The following is a 20,639-nucleotide window of genomic DNA, read 5'->3' as shown; positions in this document are numbered from 1 at the left end:
AAGTTGGTAGAAAGCATCTACTCGAGCCGATCGTGCTTACCGATTGTTAAGAGCTCGTGTCATTAGCAGTGCTCGCTAGCACGAGTCATCTCGACTCGTTTTATTCGCGAATCTCGAGGAGCCGAGGCTCGACGGAATCGTAGACGAAAGTTTCCACGATAAGCTCTGCCAGTACGTTCGCCGAGTTTGCCTTTTCTTTTCTTCCCAACTTTTTCTTCGAATCTTTTTTAATTACGATGATTTTTTTCCTCATCTCCTTCTCTCCACTCGATACCTACACCCACCTCGAGAACCGCCTCTGCGTTTAAGTTCATTCTCCAGTTCGATGAGATTTATACTTCGTTAAAAGACTGAACATCGATAGCATTTTAACGCTTTACGATCGCGAGAGTTGAATAAGTATCTTTCTCTCGGAAATTGACAAGATCATTATTATCAGTCATAACTGATAAAATCCACGCGTCAAACGATACCATAATGGCGTCGTTCCATAAGTAAAGTATCAATTATTCCGTGGTATTATTTTTCAACGGTCTACATCGGAGAATTACATCGAATGGAAATACGATTTCAGATACGAATCGGAGAAAATAACGTAAATAATTAAATGGCCGATGTATTTTCCATAAAATAGATTGAGATGTTTCCTCGATTTCCGTCGCGACGTTCGACCATCGGATTCGTTCTATACGTTATTGTATAAACCAAATAGAAACAGCTATAGCTTCGATTAAACCATCGCCCGTGTATTTATAGGTTTCATTAAAGCGGTTGTACTTCCATTTCAAATTTTCATTAGCGCGAGATAAAGTGGCTCGCCATCCGGCCCCGTTTATCGAAGACATTTTTATCGTTGTTCCATATACTGGTGATCTCAAATATTTTCAACCCTTCGAAAAAAGGGTTAAATACCGCGCAACGTTTTTCTTAATTCCCACTTCGTTCATCGCGCTAATCGTTTATTAACGCGTTAATAGCTTTCCGTGAAAAAAAAAAGTTCAAAGCGGAGTTGTCGCGACCGATGTAAACGTTAATTCGGTTGTAACACGCCGCTGGATGATTTTCCTTTCATCCGGGCTGAAATTCATGCCTTTTGACACGGCTGAGCTGAGGCGGGCACGGATAGAGAGCTGTTGGCAGCCGGTGCGTTAAATATTGAACAATACAGCCGACGGCGCGCGGTTTTCCAACAGCTATCGATCATAAACACGGAGCATGGTAGCTCGTCTCTGTTTACAAAAGCCAGAGGCACATCTTCGACGGAGGAAGGTACGAGTTTGTTCCGAGCGAGATTTCGTGAAAGAAAAAGAGGCCAATGGAATATCTCTGTCTGCTCGATGAAGAAACAACGAAGCAACCAGAGACTTTGATAAAACGTTTTGCACTGGCGAACGTGTAACGCGACCTCGATAGATCGAGATAAACGTTTTCGCGGCATCACCGATACCATTGCTCTTCTTTCTCCAATGCTATCGTCATTTGCTACACCTACAGTTCGTCTCATTTAACGATGCCATTCTAACAAAGTGATCATTTTTTTAAAAAGGTCCGAGAGTGTTAGCGACCACCCCTGTTTGTTGAGTTCACCTGGAGAACGATATTTCATTCGAATCCGAATTCTTCTCTGCGAACCCACCGCTGCGTTAATCAAACCGTCCGATCGATGAGGTAGATCGAAGCCAGAGCTCTGAATGGTAGCAGTGCGGTTTTGTTAGACGAGGATTAAATCGAGGAACAAGGGGTTTCTACGGTTTCTAGTTCGGCGACCGTGTCGATGGATCTTCTAGCTGGATGGTTTATGGTGGTCCGTGGCGTAACGTAAACCAAACGAGAGCAGCAATTCCGTTGCCGATTAAAATTCGATCGCGTTAACGGTTATTAGACAGTCTACCTTCTCTGTTTCTTCTCTTTACCGCTTCGAGCTTGAGAATAGGTTTAATTATAGAGAAAAAAGATCGGCGGGATAGGTCGATGAGATAGCGATGTAATTTTATACAACCGGCTTAACGGTATAATTTTTCATTCCGGATAGATTTATCGATTGATATTTTGTCCGTTTCCCAAGCTTCCGTACATGGGATAGCGATTTTAATTAGTCGAATTTGCGCAAATTGGAATTCGATCGAAATTAACCAACACACAGTTGGCTTTCGTAAATGCAGCATCGAATCAACGGGTTTCCTATTGTCTGTGTTTCCAGTTTAGAGAACGTGTCGGTGCTTCGAGCGAGCCGGCCGCTTAGTTAATAGGAGAAATAGCTCCTGTCCGATTTACTTAATTGCTAAACACGCTTCTCCGAGTCTGTTTCTTGAATGATAATATTTCGAATAAACGAAGATATAAAAGGTTCGTCGGCGGAGCTCTTTTGCGGTACGCCCTTTACAAATTCCAAGTGAAACTTTAACAGAGAGAGAGAGAGAGAGAGCAATTATCTAAATTCCTGGAGGTAGATGGACTTCCGTTCACTTGGGACGCGTCCTGGCTTTCCGGTAATGACCCTCGATGTCGTGTAATTGGACGCACTCTACCGGACACAATTCATTTCTATAGAAACGCACACGCTGTTTACGATTAATTTTGCTAATCCTATCGTTCCTAGTCTCGATACGATAATCGACGATGTTTCTTTCGATGCCATAATCAACGAAGATGGATATTGAAACGGCAAATGGTCGGCGCGGAAACGGGGGTGAAGCAGGAACAGAGAGAGGAGTATCAGGGTGATTAGTTGGCGTGTAGTACAATTATTGCAGAATTAAAGCGGCCTCAAGGGAGGACGGTTTAGCGAATTACGGTATGCTCGAAACGATTATTGCCGCATTAATTTCGTTGTATGTGCCTTGTTGCAGGTCCAAGGCGCGGAATAATTCGGAGCAACGACTTCCCTCGCTTCCTTCCACGAAAACGGCCTCCTATTATTAGGCTGCCGTTGAATACCAGACGACCGCAATAAGCAGGACCAGCAGTCTTTTAAAGAAAAAACAAGTAGGTATACACGTATATATGCGCATGTACATACCTATGTATACCTTTTTCTCCGTTCGTAGTCCCTTTCTTTGTTTCCTCTAACCTTACCTCCTTTCTTTCTTATTATCCTCCTTGGTCCGCTGGTTGTACCCTTTCGCGAGGAGGTCCACCGTTTGTCTCGTTAACTCTAGCCTCTCGGTGGACGTTAGGTGTTCGGTGCTGTTCGACAGTAAAATATTTCCCGCGAATTCCTTTATTTCCACGCTAGACCGTGTGAAATAACGAGCGCGAGAAATATATTCGAGCTCCTCCGGGGGAATTATTAACAGGAGCAACGAGCGCGACCACCGGCCACCAACCCCTGTATTCTTTCGACAGATATTAAATACCGCTGAACCCGTACTCTTCGAACCCTCGAAAGAAGAATTCTTTTGTCTTCGGAATCCTTGGACGGCAGGTCCGAGTTGCTTAGAAATCGGTAGAAAGAGGAAGGAAATTGTTGCGTGAAATTAATCGGAAATGTAGAATCAATTCGATGCGACAACAAGGTAGGGGGGAAAACTCGATCGGCGAATCGGTGAAAACGGTAGGACGGTAACAAATTCGTCAGGTGCAAATTATATACTCGACGGTGCCGTTCAATTTGCACGAGAACAGCTTTTCTTCCTACGGGCAACAAGCGAACGAGCAGTTTCAGGAGGGAATAGTTATCGCTCCAACTCCGCTACGTTCTCTCCACTTTCCACCCTGTCTATCTGTTTCTGTTACCCTGTCCCTCCCCTCGCTGATACCGATGTACCGTCCTTCTCGCCGGCTCCTGCCCGCTACCACGTTTGTCTCTCTGTGTGTCCCGATGAAAAGCTCGGCTCAGTCGAGCACAAGCAATGGCGGCTATTCAAAAGTGTATTGCAAAAATTCTCTACCGATAGAGGGTGGTGAAGTTCCCCTTCTCTCTCGATGCATAGGCAAATCTCGTTGGGTGAAGTGACTCGAAAACGTAATTTCGACCGGCAGCCTGAAAGAGGAGTGTGGGCGCTGAAAGAGCCGGAATAGTTAACCCTGATATTCACTGGGATCTCCCAACGATTTTTTTTTTTTTATTCCCCAACTTCCTAACTCCGTGTCGTTATTGGCTGCACACCTATCCACTTCGCTCTCTTCGTTCTACGATGATCGATCAAATACGAATCAGAATTTTCCAAAAATCCATACATCAATTATATAATTTATTTTCGAAACACACTGGTCGCGGTTATGGTTCACCTGTACAGATAAAAACGCGGAACAATTGTCTTTGCATTTATTTGCATCCCTCCGGACACGTGCCTCTACCCCCATGGCCGAAAAAGAAAAGAAGGGTAGGAAGGTGGAGGAGAGACGAGCAAGAAGAGCCATGGCCGAACGAGAGTTATGAATAAAGCATTTAATTATATTTTTTCGAGTGTTCTCCTTTGTGCGGCCAAGCGTAACCCTTTATCCGCGGCATTCGTTAAGTTAAGTGGTTTCAGCAGCTGTAACCCCCTTCCTGCCGCTCTCCTAAACAGTGTACTGGAAAAGAGGCGGTGGTGGTGGTGGTGGTGGTGGTGGTGGATGGGAGGCAGCTATAATTTGGCCTGCACTTGCTTATTTACTACGCCCATTATCGCCGTTAACGCAGTTTGTACCGCTTTTGTGAGCGTCACTGGCGCGGACTGCGCGGGGGTGACAAGGAAGGGAATAACACGAGAGGAACGAGTAGGGTACGAAGAGTATTCGAGCAAGGATTGCGGAATCGCGATAAAAGCAGAGGAGGTTTGAAATAAATCTTAGAACATTTTTCCTAGATTATTGTCGTTCTATTTGCTGGTACGCGTTACGTCATTCGCGAAGTGGATGCATCAAAGGGAGCGATGAAAAGAGATGCTCGAGTTGAAAGAGGGAAGAAAGAAGTAAATGAACGAGGGGGGTAGAAAAGACGGGTGGAAAGGAGATAAGACGTGTAGTCGCACGCGCTCGGTTATCGAACGAAAATGTCGGCGCGAGAAAGAGGGATGGCAAGGAAAATCGGGGTTGCAGAAGGAGGGCGTCGCGTCGGGTAGAGTGGGAAGGATGAAAATACCGGGTTGAAGCTGTGCCTGCCAACGAAACTGGCGTGATTCCAATGAACAGAGAAAAAGAAAGAGAAGGATATACACACAGGTAGATGTCGCGACAGAAAACGGGTCCAGTCATTCTCGAAATAGGCGGCTGGAATGCCGGTAAGCGATGGAAAGGGACGAAGAAGGCGAACAAGAAGAGGACGATGCTTTTCTCTAACCTATCCGTTCCTGCTACGCTCCTTCTTCTTGCTGCCTTCTCGATTCTCATCCGTTCTTTATAATGCGAGAGAGAGAGAGAGAGAGAGATTGAGAGAGAGCAAAGGAAGGAAAAGGCCACCCATGTCTGCTCTAGGGCCGGGATCTTGGAAGGCGATGAGCACAAGCAGTCAGCACAAAGGAGAAGAGAACGACAAGCACGACAAGCGGGCCACCGAGAAAGATACCGATGCCATTTAATAGCTTACCTCAGAACGTTTTAGATAATGACTGGACGGACCTCGAAGTGCCTTCTTTCGTTTGATTCCGACTCGAGAGAAGACGATGGGATCGAGAAGAGCGCGAGGGGGATACGGACAGGATGAAAAGGGAGGAAAGAGCGCACCTGGTGGTGGAGAGGATGGACGGTTGTATTAAACGGAACGCTTGATACACTTCTCTTCTTCTTTTTATCGACGTCTCTTCGCTAAAAAGGAACGAACGAAACGAGTAACGTGATTGGGAAAGTAAAATTAATTGCAGACGATGTTATTATTCGGCACGGCGGTGGGGTCGTTAAATTTTTCTTTCTTCTTTCTTCTATTCACCCTCCAAGAGTCACCCTGCTAGCCTTTTCTTGTTCTAGAATTCAATTAGGACAACAACAAAAAAATAAGAAAAGGCAATTAAACGTTCGTTGCGAAATTCAACCATGATTGCCTTTGAAAAAATACAAGGATACAAAAACGATTTATAATCTGTCAGTAACGATGAAAGTGACCAGTCGATGTTTCGTTTGACACAGTTTCTAGCGCGTTTTTGAAGCGATCAGGCGAGACAGCGAATTCGGTGAAGTGAGAAACCGGGTATTTCAGCTGGGAACAAATAAAAAATAAAAAAAAATAAAAAAAAATACTCTACGCGGCAGAGAGATGTTTCTCGCGTTCGCTTGAATTGAAACGCTGTGCCTGAATAGCGAAAAGCGTTAAAAAAAGTTTAGAATTCGCAATAATGGTTAGCAAAGTTGTCCTCTCGCACGTTGAAATTACTCTACTCATCTCGAAGAATTTATCCCGCTCATTGATGCTCGTTTCAGTGAAATTTTCATGACTCAACCCCGACGTTTTTATACCCCCTTTCTCTACTTGTTCGCTGTTTTTTTTTTCTTTTTTTTTTTTCATTTGGAACACGTAATACTTTTCACGTACCGGTACCGAGTCCAATCGAAATTGCAACTGGAGGCGACATCTGGCAATTCTGACGAATTGTGTTTGACAGGAGGAGGGTACAACCAACAGAATCGTTCGTATTTTCTCCTGTATTTACGCCGAGTGACGTATCAATGAGTTATTAAGTTCTTGTCTAAAACGTCAACCCCCTTGAAAAATTGTTACGACGGAATTACGTCTATTTTGAATTATATTCCTTTCTACCCTTGGAATGTTGCAAACAAATGCGATTTCCTGACAGAAAAGTATTGCGAAATACCGCTCGTGACGCATCGATTTGAAGCTTCAAATTCGACGAAAATAACTGCATCGTGTGTGCAGCCGCAACATTAAGTAACTCGCTGTTAACCGACAAAAACGTGGATCTACGGGAGTTGCAGTTTATCATTGAGTGAAAAAAAAAAGAGGGTGGCAATACGCGATCTGCGGTTCACCGCTTTGCGACAAAAAGCTTTGCACCAGGTAATTTGCAATTTACCTTGGACAAAAAAACGAACGTATTAGTACGTGATCTTAGATTTAACGAAAAAAAAAAGAAAAAGAAAAAGAAAGGAGTGATTGAGTTGTAAAATCGCATAGCGTCACGATAGTTGCGGTTCCTATCAACTTTCAACACCTACTCATGGAGAACCTAGTACCACATATTTTGCAAGCGATCCATCGTTGTATAACTTCGTTATTCAATTCAATTTCTTTTTTCCCTAATTAAACGTAATGGAAAGTATTTCACACGACGTATTCCGTGTTGAAATTTCCACGTAAGAAAAATAAGGCTGCTCGTCTACGGCGACGTAATAATAAGGCGTGAATTTCTAGTGTTTACGGTTATCCTAGCGGAAGTCAGCAGGACCATTTACGTCCTGCAGACGGCGCGGACACGTAATCGTTAAGGTGAAAACACGCAATCGCTCGTTGACGTTTAAAACAAACACGTTGCAAGTTTCTCTCTTTTTTAATTCCCACGCTGCGGAATTAACCCGAGGCAGCCTAATACGCGTATGTGATTCATTGCCAATTGAAATAATAAAAAAAAGTAGAGTTAATATTTGATCAAATGAATAGAAAGGAGGGTAAATGGTGTGAAAGGTGAAAGGCCGCAATCAGAAATACGCGATACGAACCGTGTAAGTTCGAAGTGATACCGGTTATCTGTTTGATTTGCGCCCTGTAAATAATGTCAACAATTCTTTGCACCATTGGGTGGTATCCATTTATCGTGGCATCGCCATGCGAAAGCTCTTTTGCCTGGAAATCCTTGTAACACGTAATCGACATGGACGATATCGTGACCTGTTATAATCCGACCCGGGAATATGTTAATGGAACGAGATCCTTTTTTTCTTTCTCCCCCATTTGGTTAAAGCACGAGCGTTCTTGGTTATTAAAGGCAGAAAATCGTACGAGAAAGGAGAGAAAGAAAACACTTCTTCCTCTCAAGGTTTCTCGATTCTCCTTTCAATCGTTTCGCTCTTCGTCACGTACTCTCGTTTTTCCATTTAATTTTCTTTCTATCACTGCTCTGTTCCGTGGCTAATCGTCGCTTAATTGTAACTCGATGTCTCGTTTCAATTTCACATTTACAAAAGCCGGGAACTTTATCGGATATCCTAAAATTTTCAGAATTTTTCGAGAACCTAATACAGTGGAAACGACTCGCTTTGCCTACAGAGATTAAATACGATATCCTTGATTTTAACGAAGATACTCATTTCGTTTTTATAATCGCGTCAAAGTAAATTTGCATTTATAATTTTTACAAAAATACGTCCAAAAATATTGACGATATTCTTAGAAAATATTTAGCACAGGTAGGGTTAAAATCTGAACGCAACCTTGGGGGTGATTTCCTTGCGAACGAAGCTACTTACAAGTATCGCTTTTCAGTTTTCAAAGTACTTATCAACCCTTCGAGATCTATTAGTATTACACTTGTAACTTCTATCTACGCGAAAGGCAACACGTTTGATCGGGTAATTTGTAACGAGGCAAAGTTGCGAATCGCTAGCCGATATTATCTCGGTTAGCGATGCTATCAAGCTGCGAAGGTATTCCATATGGAGGATATCGCGACCTGCATACATAAATTTAACGTGTACGAAGGAAGGATACCGCTAGGATAGTCTATCTAGGATAGTAGAATGCAGCGCGGGTTGACAAGTCGGGAAATCTAACGACAAGTAACACAGAAAGAACTATAAATACAGTAACGATCGAATTTATCACTTCTGGATTTCTGATTCAGCAATTGAATACTTTAGAAAATTTAAGAGCGAAACAAACTTCCGAATAACAACATTGATTTATTCCTCGACACAGATTAATTTTCAATTTAGCTTCGGTACTTTCCGTTTAATTATAGAAGTGGCATTGCGGTACACGCCACTTATGCAAAAACCGAGCTGAATTTTGTAACAGATGACGACGCTTGTTCTTAATTAACGTAGGAAACATTGAAATTTCATAACCATTAAAGCTTCTTTCATTTTCATGAAATTTCAGTATACCTACCTTAACAAGTTTCATCTTGATATTAATATCCTTATCAATCACGATTATCGCTGACAATTTTACCGCTTCCAATATTCGTACTTTGAAAAATTTATTCAATTAGAGCTCGTTTAATTGGAACGTTAATTAGGGAGCCGAGAGGTCTTAATTTGCCTCTTTTCAAATTGTAATCTTTATTCCACTTAAAACGCAGGGAAACTTGTGGCAGGGAAATTGAAGAGAAAAAAAAGTACGATGGGGGTAATTTAGAATGCATAGCAAGAAAATGCGTGCGAAGTTGTTTAACCAGGTAAATGGTATTTGCAGGTTGCGACGCATTGCTGAGCTACAATTGAGTGGCTCTTCAACGAGCTTACGTTGCCGAGTATTATACTCGAATGCATCGCGGTAATTACTGTTATATGTATAAGAGCTTGTCCACGAGTGGTGCTTCGTTTATTTGATTAGTTCGACGCGTCCGTTCTGTCTGGAATACGAATGAGTTTCCGCTATTCTCACCCTTATTTCCTATGTTTCTCTCGCGGCTGTTCAACGGCCCGTTTCAAAACTGTCATTCTTTCAAGTTCAGCATCGACCGTTAACGTTAAAAACTAACGAGTATATAATCAGTCGCAACTGGCGGGCACGAAAGCGTCGACGGTGATTAAGAGAGGACAAAGCCTGACAGCTATTTTCAGTGGATCTTTTTTGTTGTACGTTTTAATCATTCGCCGTGTACGACGCTCCCATCTGACAGTGCTGAGTAATTCGTGAGAGGGAACAGAACGATTTTTTCGTACGGCGAAACGTGACGGAGCTAACGAAAATAGCAGGCTACGGGAGACAATAGCCCGTGACGACCTCAAGAATCATCGTACAGAATTTTATTAACTCTTTGTTTCGTCCTCTACAGCGCTTCGCGATCACACAACCTTTTTTTTCATCGACCTTGCCCATCGAACAGGAAATATCAATGAATCCCCGCTATCCGATGTATCCAGAGATGTGTTTATCCTCCTCGTTTCGTGACAATTAATTACCCCTGCAATTACGCGAAACGTTTTTGAATGCAAATATTGAAAAGCGCGCTTCAGCGAACGATTAATTTCATCGAAAAAGTCCATTTTCTCGCTCGACCATTATTTTATTCATTTATGTATAAAACACGTATTACTTTATGAAAGAGACAATAAAAAAAAATAAAAAATACAAGAATAACAGGTGGGACGTATAAAATATTCGTAGATATGAAATTCAAAAATAAAAGTTCAGTTTTAATAAACGTAATTTTCGGTCCAATGACTCTCGACCGTGACACCCGCGCTCGCGTACGATTTTCCGAATTGCCAAGTGAATAATATTGTTGAAAAAAGCATAGAGGAAGGAACGCGAAACTTGATTATCGGTTTCCGTAGATTAAAGGGAAATAGAAGAGAAAAAAGAAGCCAGACGTGCCTCCTTGCGTTAACGCGGCAGATTGAAAAGCGTATAATTGCGCGGGAAGATTGTACAGGGCGGTGCAAAAATCATGTAACGGTTTTTCGAAATCAACCCCCTTAAATTTATCTTACGTTAATTCTTTTTATCAGAGCTTGTAAAGAACATCTTGAAAATAAAAGAAGATGTTTCTTTACAGGGTCATCGATGGTTCACTCAACATTTTACGCACGAAATTCTTCCTCTAAATTTTGCATCAGCCTGTATTAACACGTGTAGGACACACAAGTATCCTCTTTCATGGGCGTCGGCGTCTGAGGGTGCAAAACTGTGCAGAAGATGAAGAAGCGGCGTCGCTTTGTGCGTACCTTCAGCGCTCTCCTACAATTAGAGCAACCCTCGTACTCATTTTTCGGTGTTCTCGCTCTCGCACCTGGTCGTTCTAGCGAAGGATGAAAAATCGAAAGGAAAGAAAAGGCGTACGGTTCGCGAGAGCGAAGAAAACGATGAGAAACGATTCGGAGAAAAAGGTAGAGACGTCTAGCTGGATATCGTTTCGCCAGAAATTGCGACATATATAACCCAACCTACCCTCAAACGACGCGTGTATACCGCGCCCTTGGTCGATACTCTTACACGCCCATATTTTCATTAAAAAAGTTAACAAGTTTCTGTTTGAAAATATCCGAAATTTCACTGCGGCGTTGAATTACATCGTAACGAATCGTGATTAAATATGGCTGTATCGTTAACGGAATCTCTACAAATATTCGAGGAACGCGAGCCCATGAATTTGATTCAGGGGAAATCGTTACGCGATATCATCGAACTGCTCGATTATATTTGAATCGGTTACAAGATACTTCCGATCGTTGCAGTTTGCCCGCGATATTGTAAACACTATTAGTCAATGGATCGGTTATTCGAATAATTCTACACGCTGCTCGTTGATAATTTGTCTGTTAGTTTGATCCGACACGAGCAAACGTTAAATTAACCACGAATTTAATAACAACATAGAAACTGTATACACTTGATGTTCAACGTGCACGTTTTAGCGGCGCGCATCGTTTGCACCCCTCGCCCCGTCGACATCAAGAACGATAGAAATATTAGGGGAAACTGTTTCTATGAGCGGGAGTGACGCTGAGGAAAATAAATGTTGGAAAACAAAATGAAACGGAGAGTCTGATATGCATAGTCGGATACTCGTGCTTATGCAAGCGTGACCCCGATGCGCGTTCACACATGTATATGCTACGAATTTAATTGAAACATCACAAAAGCTGTCGCCTCGTCTTTGATTTTCGGACGGATAATTAAAAACGAAACAATGTTGCGCGAAGCAATAGAGGTCGGTAAATATTGTTTCAAACAAGAGTCGCCTGATGAATGTGCGGTTAGAATAGCGAGAATTTTTTGTTAAATAAAATATATTCTACCCGTGGGAATTAATGGGTTAAGAAAGGCGTAGGTTCGCTACGGGGTTGGAAAGAGAACACCCTCGGTGGGTAATCTAAAGGGAATCGAAGTCCTTCTCGAAATTTCATGAGTTTCCAATGATTCTGGCGGATCGCTGAATCGGGACTGTATTTCCCTTAATTCCCAGGAGAATTCTATTCGTTTACGCCGACAGGCTTGTTCTATGTTCGCTGGAAAACCACCCCGACGATTTCTTTTCGCGCAATGGAGCGCAAACTCTTTAATTTTCTCCTTCGTTTAATTGATTATAAGAACGATGATGAACTCGATCGAGAACAGTTCGCTGAGATAGAAACGCGGATGATGTATAAACGTAGAGCGATATTAATAACTCCGGTACGAATCAATTACGCCTAACGTGGAACGCGCGATTCGTTTACCGATCGTTATCGCACGACAATTTATCGATACGTCCGAGCAAAAGTACAAGTATTACAGATTCGTCTACGCGATAATTTGAAACGAGCACCGAGTGGGGTGGGTGGAGGATAAAGAGGTTAATAAAGAAAGTTGGTAAAGTTCTGGCTTCGGTATTTTGTTGCGCGGTTAAATGGCGCTGAGGAGTAGGTGTTTGCCGATGGTCCCGCGGACGTTATAAAAGAAATTCCATGGCCGAGGCTGACGCCGGTTGGTTGGAATAAGGGCTGTGGCATTAACTTGCCGAAGTCGGCTGGTATCGCGGGCTTAATGAAATTCTCCGTCTGCTAGGAAGACTGCGGGAACAAGTTTGCGTCTTTATCGTGAAAACGGGCAAGGAAAGCTGCCAACTCCATTTAGGGGTTGCTATCATTGCTCGGACCCAGATATGCCGGCAACTCGTTACGCCTCCAGCCAGTCGGCATTACTGCACGCAAACTAGCGAGAGACGCGTTTACAATCTTCAAAGAGCACGAGCTTGCGCAATTTGTCTTGCTCCGGGTGTTTGTGTAAAGGTAATTTAACGATAAATAAGGGATACGTAAGAGAGAAGGAATTGTCTTGGGGCAACGAATCCCGTTTGAATTACATTCGCGTTCTACTCTGATTTCCTGCTAATTCGTGTTCACACGATTCCTTGTCAACGGAGCTCGGGGAATCGCGTACATATATCGAGGACAGCGGCGCGTTATAACGGGGGTAGGATTACAACCCGATCGAATTGGAAATATGTAAAGTAGCGTGATTAACATTCATGGTATGGTCGTTCGCGATTTGTAACCAATGAACGTTATAGACATTTACGCTGCCATTAATCCATCTCTCTCTCTGCTCTCCGTTTTGCGTTGGTTCGCGCACAAATAGAGCAACCACCCGGCGTGTATCTCGATGGAGGGAAAACAAATGGAGCATCGTGTAGATGGAAAATTCAACAGGTTGAGAAATAGATCTTAGGACTCAGCTGTTGATTCGAAAATCGAGGGAAAGTCTTACCCTTCTTACCCTCGTTTTCATTTTTTTTTTTTTTCTTTTGCACCATTCCCTCCGCTTACACGTCCGACATTGATTGCGGTCTCTTTCTTTTTTTTTTTTCATCTTCGTTTCTCATCTTTACAGCTTTTTTTTTCCTCGTCTCCTTTTCAAGTTGTTTCGATTCGCACGGCCTTTCAGGCAGCGCGCAACCCTCGACGGGTTGGAACAGTTGGGAACCCCCCGGGAGAGCCTCCTACCGAGTATTGCCAACCCCTTTGAGTAGCTCTCGTAACATCTCTCGCTAATACCTATTATATTAAACTGTCGGTGTAGCGGAGGGGACGGATCGCAAAGGCTATTGTTAAGTGCAAACGCACAAAGCCAATTTGAAACGGTACCTTAATCAAAAGTCGTCATAGTAACCGTATTACGCGTTCGCCGATTAAAGCATAACGATTGCTTCACAATATTTTCCTCCCCGTGTTCCCTCGCTGATTTACGCGGGCCAATTAAGACCCGGGACAACGCGGTACGAAACGAGAGAGCTACTCAAGACAATAGCTCCGGGCGTGTTTAAAATGTAATTTTTAATACATTTTAAGCGTAACCGCGCGAGCGCACTTTCGCAGACTAAATATTTATCCACCTTTCATTCGGCTCGTTCCCTCTTTGCGGTGCTGCGCTTTTGTTCCCGCCAGGTTGTTTGCCCTGCGTCGACGTTCACCATCGAGAGCGTCGATTAGTTTTTCAATGGTAATTAGGGAAACAACGACGATTGTTTTGCCAGTTGTCGATCCAAACAAACGCACCCCGTTCGACGTGCAAGTTGTTTTAACGAGTTTAAAGTGCACGGATTCGAGTTGAAGTAGATTTCAGAACGCGTTTGACAGTCTCCAGAGTATTCCTTTTTCACCCTGCAGAGGAATTAGTTTGACAGTAATATTTTCGGTGAACAAAGTTAATTAAAGCTCGCGCGACAAAGTTGCATTCGAATCACGGAACGGTGGAAAGTTATCCATTAAAATTCAGAGTTCCTGTTGGCTAGCATCGAAAGGATAGGCCTCGCTGGTTGCCTGGAACGATCCTAGATTTTTATCAGGCTCGTGCAGGCGGCCCTAGAACAATATCATCGAAAGCAAATTCATAGCTCGTGGGAAAGGAATGCGCGGATACCGCGAATAAGAAGGAAGAGAGGGGAAGGAAGGGGATATAGCAGCTGTAAAGAAGAAGGGAAAAGATGGCGGGAAGAAAAGGAAGAAGAAGAAGAAGAAGAAGAAACAGCAGTGGCATCGTGCCAGCGATCGATTGCAAGAGTATACAACCGTGTGGCTTTCGGTTGAACATTGAGGAGGAAGCAACTCGTAGGGAAAGCGCATATATCCGGGCTACACGTTCGCCGAGTGGTCGAGGGGGTTAATAAAACCTGTCTGCGCTCTCTGTATGCACTGCAGATCTAAAGTAAACGTAGTCTATGCCTGTACCACGAGACAAGTTGCATATCGCTGCTTCTTCTCTTTCCTTCTCGTTTTCGCCATCCCCTTTTCTTTCCTCGTTATTCCGTTCTCTCATTTTCTCTCCTGATTGTTCTCGTTGTTTGCTTTTCTTTTCTTTTCTTTTTTCCCTCCATTTTCTTCTTTTTTTTTTGTATCAAAACCCCCTTCTCTTTCCTCCCCTCGTTCGTTCCTGCAATTTTCTTCCTCGCTGTCTCGATTTTTCTCCGTCTCGTCTCATCTCGTCGATTCGGTTGTACCCCATTATTTGCTGCTTCTTTTTTCACTCTTATACGTTTTACCTTTCTTCAGCGTCGGAAGACAGAGCCAGGTCAATCGTGGCACAGACCTCCGATGGTACTTTGATTAAAATCGGATATCAGCCTTCCTTAGTTCCAGCGAACGATCGGCTTTCGCATTAGAATATTAAAAGCAAGGGGTGGAACTTCCTGCCTCGGAAGGGTCGCGTTTAGGAGTTCGAGGAACCGATAAGCAAAGCATCGATAGTTACATTAAGCGGTCATAAATTACCGTCGATCATTTAGCCAGGAGTTAAATTATAGGGGAACGGTAATGCGAGTGGATGCGATCTGTGTAATTAATGATTTCTTACGCATCGTAGATGTCTCGAAGACGCGCAATTTATTAGACACGGTATTCACTCCCCCGATACGGCGGTCAGATTTTCAATTAACCTTGCGAAACTTCTTCGTCGAAATCATCGCGAGATTCAACTTCGTTTCTGCTCATTGTCACGAAATGAAAAGGCTCGACATTGCGAATCAAAAATCAGACGGAGCTAAGTCCGATTTACAATGACCCAAAGTGTCGCGAGAGGAGGGCTATCTTTAATTCGATGCACCATAAATTAGGCTTAGCTTGACTTAAATTTTCCTGATTGTAAGATCGCCGTTGGACAGCCAAGGTGTGCGCGTGTGAGAAATTTATGCTAAATTATGGCGTGGCTGAAAAATTATTATTTTCAAATAACATAATACTTAAAATTTGAAATTTTGTCTATATCTTCCTATTTTTTGGAATTCAAGAGAATATCTTGGAGCGTAACTTTATAATAGCTCGAGGCAAAGTAAAGGTAAGGAAAGGGAGGCAGAGAAGAGGAGTCCCGTTTCTAGCCCGTCTGTGCCTCGTCTCCGACAGGTTTCTGACCCGAACCTGATCCGAAGTTGGCCCGAACTTGGTTGCTCGTCTTCTTCATCGTCTACTATCCTTACCCCAACTTCGCGTCCAGGCGTCGGCTTACCTTTACCTGCGTGTCTTCTCGGTCAGTTAACTCAATTACCCTACACGCTGTAACGAAATATTCTTCAAAAATTATATCCTTTTCCCTGTGAAACATCACCCACCATGGAATTACCTGTTACGAAAAAAAAATTTCTCTTCCTGTATTTTCATGAATTTTCAAACTCATCCTGTTATACCATGGATAATTAATTTCATATTTTCACGCCTCTGAATATTTAAATATAAATATTTGAAATTTTCACGTATTCAGCATTTTCGTGAGCAACACGTGGCTCTATACGCGAATACATTTTTTCCCGTTCTCTGTGTTTTAATCATCGACGAGGATATAAATAATAATTTAAATCGATCGAATTTCTTATTTACATTTTAATTAGTTCCGTTTTCGTACGGCATTAAACGAACGCCTCTGTTGAAGCCTGTGCATTGGGAAATGTAGTTTAAGGCCAGCTTCTGAAACGTTCGTCGAGAGCGAGACGTGGTAGGGAGGAAGGTGGAAAGAGAAGTTCAAAGGATTTTCGTTTCGTTAAATCGCGAGTGCACCACTTGCCTTGTGAACGATGCTACATAAGAAGAGGGGAAGGTACAGTGGCGTGCAACTCGGGCTTCCTTCAATTAAGGGAAAGTGGGAAGGCAGGATGTATTGTGCGAGAAGAAGAGAATGCGCGTTAAGTTTTCCTTAAGTTCCCGAAAATTCTCAACTTTCTTCCTCCGTTATTACCGTCGACTAAAAGAAACCTACGTCTAAAAGAAAACTACAATTGCAGTGGATGCGTTTTCTGTTAAATTAAAGCAAACGTAAAACGCGGCTTTAGAAGTGCGACAGTGGTGTAACCTCGACACGAGCCACCCCCGCCTCTTACGAGCCAAAGGAGCCCGATTTTCGTTCAACTTTCAGCTAACTCCGCCTTCTAGCTGGTAAATCGAGGCAGGAGAAGGTATAATACCTACGCGAAAAGGTCTATTCGTTGGCTCCTGCTACGTATTTCCCTAGTATAAACGACGGTTTAATAAAAGCAGTCTACGAGGTCGGCTAGCTGAAAACGGTAGCTAAAATGCGACGGCTTTTATGCTTGGCGACGTAGCCTGCTACATATCGACGGTGTGCTACTCGCACTCTGCCAGCTTTTATATAAACCAGCTTCGCCACCGAGTGTTTTAATGCCGGGTGCAATGTCGTCCGAGTGGACGTGCTTCAGTCGTCTAAGTAATGCTCGAAGGTGCGGCAGAATTGTGCTGTAACGTTGCCAACGACACGCTACTCTTCCACCGTATAACGATGCCGAATAGACGCGACTCGAAATTTCTCCTTGCGTTCGTGGGAAAAATTTCAGGAATGGTACCATCTATCTTCGTCCACGGTTTAATGCACTTATCGGTGGAGGAGGCATACCTGGCAAATGGACAAATGGAGCCGAAATTGAACTTTCTTCAAAGATATCGAAGAAAGGTAAAAGATGTACGATCGAAAGAATGAAATAATTTCGAGATAAACTCGTTCAGAAGAGGGAACGAAAAAATTGTGATTCAGCTTGGCTGCCGTATGAATCACCGTATTTGTATTCCTCGCATGCGATTCCTCCATAAATTAATGTTATTTACTCGTTTGTAAACGACGAGCCGAGAATACTCGCTTCGAAAGTATGATTTCATGAAATCCGTCGGTGCATAAACGAACCCCGTTGAGATATTCAATTGGCATTGTTCACGGGACTTGTACGAGCGAGCATGAACAAATGTTTGTGATCGGTTGCTTATCCAACGAAGACACGCACCAATGGCGACGAATCGATACGAAACGATCCGCGCGAATATCTTGTCACACCTTCTCCAACGTGTGGCGTTCAGCCATCGCGATTGATTCGGTCTATAAAAACGATCGCTGTTATTACTCCTCTCGTACGACTAATTCGACGAGGATATTTAATGAAAGGAAAAAGCATGTAAACACGAAGTTGACCGAGAAACCTGTTTCGCGACAAAAATCGAATTTATTTTTCTCCCATCTGTTCTCCGTTTAAATGATACTATTACGGGGAAGAAATCGTGTGTATATATACTTTATCGGCGCGTGCTACGGCTGAGAACCGGTTAAACCGTATCAGCTTTCCGGCCATCAATGAAATAACGCCAACTTCCTTAGGTAAATGTAGGTCGTTCCACGATAAACCGTTTCCTTCGTTAATTCTTCGAGAGAATATGAAGGGATAATACGTTGCTAAGTAATTCACCCCATAAATATACGTATTTTCCAAAATTATCCACGGTGCTCTATTGTTCGTTAATAAAGTCTTTAAACGGTTATTATTCGTTTCTCCCTCTCTCTTGAGTTAAGAGAATCGAATTTCGAAACTGTCGCCGTGCCGAGACAACTTGGCGCGATAAAACTTTGCGAACTAAGGCTCGAACTGTGCACCGCTCCTACCCTTTTATCGTTTCCGCTTTTACTACCTGTACCGGAAGCTGAGACACTGAGTGCTAGCCTCTCCGGTTGCTCGGCTGCCGGAAATTCGCCCGAAAAATCGTCTTGCCAACGAGAACACGATCGATCGTTACTTATCGGCGCGCTTCGAAAGAAATATAAAAGTAAAAGTGTCCTAAACTTTTCCCAAGATCGAAGACAAATAAACGCCTTTCATGGTTCGAGTATTCCGAGAAACGAAGCGTGATAACTGTCTGAGATCAATTTTTTCGTCGGGCTATAAATACGAAGCAATCTTGGATGACCCCGTTAAAAACACGTTCCTTGCGCGTAACGAGCCATTTTTACGCCAACTTCTCCAATCAGCAACGACGGATTTTCCTGTCGTGGGGAGAAGGGCCATCGCGACACACGTGACCCTTGGTTCGATAGCCAGTTAAAGAACGCGCATATACTAACACACACGCATACTCGAGCAGCGCATGTGCATTTCCCTGTTTCTAGTTTCTCTTATGGCCAAAGTGTCGGGGATTCGGGTAGATGGCGCAATGATCGTCGCGAGAGGAATTATAGGGATCCCTAGGAACTTAACGCATCGAGATGTTCCACTAATTGAGGCGTTGTAATAAATTTCGTTTTATTTTACTGCTACGAAAAAGAGACGATAAACTCGGTTTAGTGATGTATTAAATAAAGGACGATTCGTTTCACTGGCAACGATTGTTCCGCCGTGTTCAAGCGTTAAATTATATTCAACGAGTTACCGGTACGGTTTAAAGTTTTTCATTTGAAACTTGCTCCTTTTTTCTCTGGCCGATTTACTTTCGCCGAAACGCTTCGCGGAAGGGAACGTTTTGTAACCTTTGTTTCCAGCGAAACGATTTACAGAAGCTAAGGTGGAAAAAAGAACAGGAACTGTCTGCAAAAGAAGTTAAAAGAGCAAGGGAGAGGATGCTTTGTTTTCCGAGGCGCGATTACGATGATTCTTGCGGCGATTTAAAATCATTCCACGAAAGTTTATATACAAAAGAGAATATAAATTGAAGCGAGTTTTAATTTTATTACTCGGACGAACTCGGTGCTATTGTGCATCGGCCGTTCGCTACAGCGGCTTTGTTTTTCAAAAGAAGCGACGCCTTATGCCATGGAATTTTCACCTCTCCCCTCGCCTCGCCGTCCCCTTTCCGAAGGGAAATAATTCGTTGCGAAAGTAAATGTACCGTGAATTCATTAGAGCACGGTTGCAGTGGCTCGGTTAATTATATCCAGGTGTAATTAATTATCTCCACCTGGTCTGCCGCATCACTCGACGCAGAAAAGAATCAGAATTATCAGCATACTTTCGATATTACCATCTGTTCTGAGCGACGTAATCGCTTGCATTCTGATTTAAATGTCTTTTAATTGCTTGGAAAAATACCCATCGTGCCGGAGATTTAAAACCTCCACGGGTAATAGATAATGCAAAGACATGGATCACGAAATAGCTTTCGAGGAATTTTCTAAAACACTTGAAATGCATTCGTTTTTCAAACATAGAGCACCGATGTAAATGTTCAATTAAGGAGAGTGTATCGCTTGCTTGTTTTTTTACGTGAAACACATATTGTTTTTCAGTCTCAATGGAGAAACAAAAAACACCGGAGCATTTGTTCAAACTCGATCGCAGAGAGAAATGCCGTAATAAAACTGAGAGAAACCCGTGAAGTCGGCTTGCCCTTATCAAAGCTGAAAGAAAAAATAGCAAACGAATGCCCCATCTTGCCAGAAATTAATAAACAATAGCCTGTAAAGCTTTTGATATATCGATGAACGATAATGGGTATCGTTAACAACGGCTAGTCATTACAAAGTTGATTTAACAATTCGATCTATCGAGTGATCTTGTCGGCATGCAATATCCAATCGTTTTATAACCACCCCTGGACGATGTAGCTTTTCTTTTTTTTTTATGTGTGTCGATCGTCGCCTGATACAATTTCGTCGCTCGACCGCGTGCAATTTTGTTAGAATACGCTTTTCACAGTTCAATAGTTCAAAGCCTGCCTCTAATCCGTCTTTTCTAATTAATAGTCTATATGGATCATTCTGCGGCCATTTAACCAGCCGTTCGATATACCGCTATCGATAATACAGCAAGGCTTCCCGCCATTTCTAACCTAATTCCAGTGATATTACCAGCAAAGAGCTTTTTTTCAGC

The 20,639-nt window shown here is 43.0% G+C and overlaps 1 protein-coding gene across 2 annotated transcripts in view; it reads left to right on the top strand.

Moving 5' to 3' along the window:
* LOC114882734 overlaps positions 1 to 20,639 on the top strand; it is a 75,976-nt gene that overhangs the window by 41,883 nt on the left and 13,454 nt on the right. For both annotated transcript variants that reach the window (XM_029199702.2, XM_029199701.2), the window contains exon 2: positions 2,850 to 2,985. The gene's annotated coding sequence lies outside the window, so the exon portion shown is untranslated. The remainder of the gene's footprint in view (positions 1 to 2,849; positions 2,986 to 20,639) is intronic.

The sequence above is a fragment of the Osmia bicornis genome, chromosome 5 (assembly GCF_907164935.1).
Source record: "Osmia bicornis bicornis chromosome 5, iOsmBic2.1, whole genome shotgun sequence".
Classification (NCBI taxonomy): Eukaryota; Metazoa; Arthropoda; class Insecta; order Hymenoptera; family Megachilidae; genus Osmia; species Osmia bicornis.
The sequence above is the reverse complement of the archived record's forward strand: the minus strand, read 5'-3'. Positions and strand labels throughout refer to the sequence as shown.